Genomic DNA, 6,000 nt, shown 5'->3' on the forward strand with positions numbered 1-6,000 from the left:
TAGTGTTGTGAACCCTCTAGTTCTCTCAAATGTTGTGAACCCCCTGGTTCTCTAAAGTGTCAGGAACGAACGACCCCACACGGCACGAAGACAACTATGTATTCTCAACAGTATATTTCACTTCCATCGACTAACTAAACAATGAATGAATGAATAACTAACACTAAAACCACCAGGTAGTTATAGCATGAAAATGACAGCGTATATTATGAGAAAAGCATACACATACAACATACAACTACAGCGCACACAGCAAACCACACATAGCGCATGTAGCGTATACTACGTCGTAAACATCAGCGGTACGGCGGAGTCGGGATACAACTGCATTGGAACGAACACAATGTCACAAGCGAGAAGGCCTTTCACTCTCGAGAACTTGTCGTTTCATAACATTCTCCCCACCAAAGGGCTTCTCACCGCCATACAACAACTCACAAGTCAAACGATTTGGGGCTTACTACGCGTCATCTGCTGCTGCGGTGGTGGCCATGGTAGAATATCACTAATGCCCAACACTTCGGCCAACACGATTTCGTGAAGCTTGCCGGTGTGGGCTGTCGCACACGACACTGTCACCGATCCACTTCGACATGGGGCGGACGCTGGACCAGACAACCTACATTCGATCTCCGTGTTCCGCACAGTCTCGCCGCTTACTTCTTCCGTGCTAACCAGTATCGCCCTTCTCATTTCCTCAGCTTCTACGCCTTGCGCTTCTAAGTCTTGCGCTTCTGCGTCTTGTGCTTCTACGTCTTGCGCTTCTACGTCTTGCGCCTCTACGTCTTGCGCCTCTACGTCTTGCGCCTCTACGTCTTGCGCCTCTACGTCTTGCGCCTCTACGTCTTGCGCCTCTACGTCTTGCGCCTCTACGTCTTGCGCCTCTACGTCTTGCGCCTCTACGTCTTGCGCCTCTACGTCTTGCGCCTCCACGTCTTGCGCCTCTACGTCCTTCGGCCGAGACTCCAGCTGCTTCTGAGTGTCTCCGACCGATGTCGCCATGTTGTTGTTGTTGATTTTTATTTTACTTCGCAAGGCCAAATGGGCAATGGTGCCCAATTCTTTGGAAGCGAATTTCAAAAGGGAGAGAGCTACGGGGAGAGAGAGAGAGGGGAGGGGGAGGGAGGGAGGGAGATGATAAACAATTTTGCAGCGTCAACAGAGCGATTTTGCAGTGTCAATAGAGCGATTTTGAAGCGTCAACAGAGGGAACACAAAGAGTTCATAAGCGCACAAGCACGCAGAGAAGAGTAAATGACGTGGTGTGTGGACGGGAAAAATCAGACAGAGCATTCATTGCAAGGTGTAGGGGATGGAGGCAAGCTTAAATTGCTGGGCAGCCATGCACTGCACCGACGCAGTGGGCCTGGATCTAATCCTCCCACTGGCTTCGAATACTCCTCTTACCGCTGCTTTTCTGTAAGCAAAGTCTTCCACGCCTTGTCCGGCGTCCTTTCGCGTGAGGCAAGCAAATCTCGCTTTGCTCCTACATATTTACTGCTGGCGATGCGCTCGTTCATCTTCTTGAGCTTTTCGTCAAACTCTATGCGGAGCGCACCCTCTTGCCGCCTAGCACTGCGCTCTTCAAACTCCTAACTCTGTCGGAGCCTCTTCTCCACGTATTCTCTCAACCTATCGCCTTTAAATCCATACCGAATTCCGCTAGCGATAAAGCTGGCTTCAATGATCCATAGTTCCTGTGCAATGCTCGCTTCGTATCACACATAAGAACCTGAGATCAAACCTACGTGGCTATGGTGGCGTGGCCATTCTCATACGTGATGGGACATTCCCACATTGCACCCGTCGCCATGACCTTGATTCTCCCCAAAGCGAGGCCTTATGGCTTGAGCTTGGTGCACCGGCAGGTCTCCGGGCCAATCCGCTACTCATTTGCTGTCATTACCGCCCCCCTTCACAATCCCTTCTTGATATCACCTCCTTTTGCGACATACTTACCGACACGCTGTGTTCCTTGGACCTCTCTTTATTTGATGTTTTTCTTACCGGTGACTACAATGCCCACAATTCTGACTGGTGGAGTGGTGACACCACATCGCGTGCTGGTACGGAGCTATCACACGTGTTCTCTAGCTTTGGCCTCCAGCAGCTTGTCAATTTCCCCACCCGTGTCGCTCCGAATGGAAGACTGTCCTGTCTGGACTTGCTTGCTACGAACCGCCCCCTCTCTGTACGGTCTGTTGACGATGCTGCCCCGCTTGGTGCATCGGATCATTTGCAAGTCATTACAACGCTAGCCTACAACATTGCCACTGCTAACACCTCTTACAACTGCTATCAGACTCCTACCCCTCCGCGATATGCCTTCCGCAAGGTTACACCCTCCACTTGGTCAATCATCAACTCTGCACTTTTTGCCTGTGACTGGCATCTTTTATTCACCTCCACTACTGTTGATGAAGCTGTGGAGAAGTTCACCACAGTTCTTGATGACGTGCTCTCCTTCTATGTGCCACAATACGGAGCAAGACCCGCTACACCCAAACATGGTAGCCACCACCCTCGTCAGTCCAGCCGTAACCCCAAGATCCCTTGGCTCGACAAAGATCTCCAAGGTGCAATTAAACTCAAATATGACTACTATAGCTTAAGTAAGAAGTACTCCACCTATGCTAATATTTCTTTATACAAAAAAACAGCGCAATCTGGTGAAGTCATTGTCACGTTCTAAGTATCGAACATATTTTACGTTCGCTCACTACCACCCTATCTCACCCCTCTTCCAGGCCTAACCTGTATACCTTTGTTCGCACTCAAAGGACAACTAGTACACGTCAAGACATACCACCGTTATTAGCTTCCAATGGTTCGATGGTGACTGACCCCAAGTCTATAGCTAATACTCTCAATGCGCAATTCACATCAGCTGGTATTCCAGACGACCATTCCTCTCCAATACCACCTCTGCAACGTTCTGCGACTGTGTCTTCTGATCTGCGCTCTATACATACCACCACATCATCTGTTCGCAGCTACCTAAAAAGACTAAAAAGCAACAAAAGCCCTGGTCCTGATGCCCTACCAAATGAAGTTCTCAAAGTTCTGGCTCCATCTCTGGCGTACCCACTGTGCCTTATATTCAACCTTTCCTACTCCTCCGGCGTATTTCCTGATCGTTGGAAGATCGCTAAGGTCACGCCCATCTACAAGTGTAAAGGCTCCCGATCACAAGCCTCAAACTATCGTCCAATATCTCTTCTCTGCTCCCTTTCAAAAGTATGTGAAAAGGTATTTTACGACCAGTTGTATTGCCACATTTCACCATGCCTTAGCCCTTCCCAATCTGGCTTTCGGCGCAACGACTCAACCTCTGACCAACTAGCTCGTCTAGTACAAGACATTGCCACCCTTCGTGATGCTCGACACCATATCGCTCTCTGTTTCTTTGACTTGGCAAAGGCCTTTGATACTGTCTGGCATCGTGGCCTCCTTGCCAAGCTACATATTGTCTTTGGTGTGTCTGGCCCTGCTCTGTCCTGGCTGAAGTCCTATCTGAGTAGCCGATCACAGTTTGTTTCTGCCCTCTCCATCAACTCTGATCCTCTACCAGTGTCTTCTGGAGTTCCCCAAGGCTCCATACTTGGACCTCTTTTGTTCGTAGCATACGTAAATGATTTACCCTCTATAGACCCAGGTGTCTCGTTATTTGCTGATGATACAACCCTACTGTCAGCATCCTCGTCCTCAGCGGCTCTTGTACCTCGAGTGTCGGCTCAGATATGCAGTGTCCTACGCTGGATGCAAACATGGCGACTTAGACCCAACCTGACTAAAACCGAAATAATGTTCCTTCCCCCAATCTCATCCATGTCACTTTTACACCATCCTGATTTCCCAGAACCCATAAAGGTTGTTTCCAACCATAAACACCTGGGAATAATGCTTGATGATCGTCTCTCTTGGTCTTTCCATATTGATGCTCTTTGCAGCCGTTCAAGCTCTGCCCTAGGTGTTATACGTCCCCATTGTTTCCATCTTCCTTTCAAATGTAAAATTTTGTTTTACAAACTATACATTCTGCCTCTTTTCATGTACGCTGCTGTTAGCTGGTGTGGCTTGTCCTTGGTTCTCGCTGAGCATCTCGAAATCCACCATAGAAAACTTCTTCGTATCCTGTTTAGTCTACCCCCTCTCTACTCTTCTGCTTCCCTGTATGTCCTTGCAAATGCTTGCCCACTGTCGACCCACCGTCAAAAAATAATTTGCACTTTTGCTCACAAATTTAAACTAGCTCTACATCCTCCTCATCTTAACGTGTATAACTGGTTCCGAATCACAGATGGCTCCCAGACAAGATGCTCTGTTGCCCTCCCCTTGGCTAAAACGTCCTCCCTTGTACGCTCTCCACTCTTTGTTGCTTACTCTGCTTGGCTTGCGCTGCCCGCTACTACGCGCAATGCCAGTACCCTGGACGCATTTAAATCTGCTCACTAGATTCACCATCACCTGTCCCTCCCATGCTTCTCCGTCTTGACCATTACTTTTCTTCTTTTATTCACCATGGTTGGTTAACACCCACATCTCCCGTACTGGCTGATTTTCTTCTCATGCCATGAGGTGTTGTCTATAATAATAATAATAATAATAATAATAATAATATCCCGGCGTGGTCGCAAAATGTTGTGAACCCTCTGGTTCTCTAAAATGTCAGGTACGAACGACCCAAAATAATCGTATACTAAAACTTTGGAGCAGGGTGCAGGTTTTCGCGCTCTGACGCTCCCACAGTTTCTCGCCAGGAAACCGGCATCAGGCCGGCCTGGTTTCAAACATTAGGTATGGTAGTAGTAGTAGGAAACTAGGTAGACATCGGATAGCTTTGGCCCACCTCTGCCATGCCTCCAGCAAAAGCTGCCGTTCGCGGGCTGACGGATTCGGAGGTAAAATTGCTGTGCTCCCTCCCCAGGATCGAGTCTTCGATTTTAGACGTAGTAAAGACGCTGGCAACATTTGTGACGGAGTCCGCAGACCGTGAGACACGACTAAAGAATAGGATCGATGATTTGTCGAGGCAAATTGCAGGCCTGAACGAGGAGGTTGTCGCCCTCAGGGAGTCCGCCATTGTCGCAGCAAGTGCTTCTCCCCTGACTCCTCCAGGAGTTGCCCACAACCAGCACAGCCAGCGTACGATGCAGAGTACAGCGGGAAGGACCAGCAAGCGTACCCGTACTCGCGCAGGCCAGGCTGCCACGTGTACCACTGATGCAGACGAACACCGTAGCACTTCCCGTAGCGTAGGTGACCCTGCCAGTGACCATGAAACGTCAACCGAGGATGAGGACAAATCCCAGGCAATTGAGCGGCCCACTGTCAAGCCCAAGCCACTGAAGCTAGAGCCAATCACGGATGACACGTGGAAACTGGTATCAAACGAACCTCACAGAGTGAAGAAAGCCGTAATCTATGTGGGCAATTTGAACTCACATAGCAGTGAAGAAAGTGTCAAGGAATTCACTGAGCAACGCTCTGCAGCAGTGAACAAACTGGTGAAGGTTCACCAGTGCAGTATACACACCACAGAAGATGGGAAAGTGTCTGCCCGCTTGATGATCGATGCGACTGACCTTGAAATCGCCACTGCTCCAAACTTTTGGCCTCGGCCACTGTACGCGCGGGTTTGGCGCCACCGTGAGCGTCCGAAGGGGGACACCTTGTCCGGCTCACACAGTGACACTCTCAGTGACGCTCCAAAGGGGGACACCTTGTCCGGCTCACACAGTGACGCTCTCTCCGAGTCCTCCGACACTCAAGCTCAAAGCTCCAATTAGATCCTTTCGGATCCTGCTGACGAACACATTGGACTACTGAGTAAACTTGGTGACTTTCACCATGCTGTGCACGTTCACCAACCTGACATTGCCATTGTCACAGAGAGCAAGCTAACCCCTGAGAAGGCTACTGATTCCGAACTGTCCTTGCCTGGGTACTACTCCCCACTGCGGAAGGATCGAACAGCTCATGGAGGAGGAGTTGCGGTTT

Source organism: Sycon ciliatum, chromosome 2 (genome assembly GCF_964019385.1).
Source record: "Sycon ciliatum chromosome 2, ocSycCili1.1, whole genome shotgun sequence".
NCBI classification, from domain to species: Eukaryota; Metazoa; Porifera; class Calcarea; order Leucosolenida; family Sycettidae; genus Sycon; species Sycon ciliatum.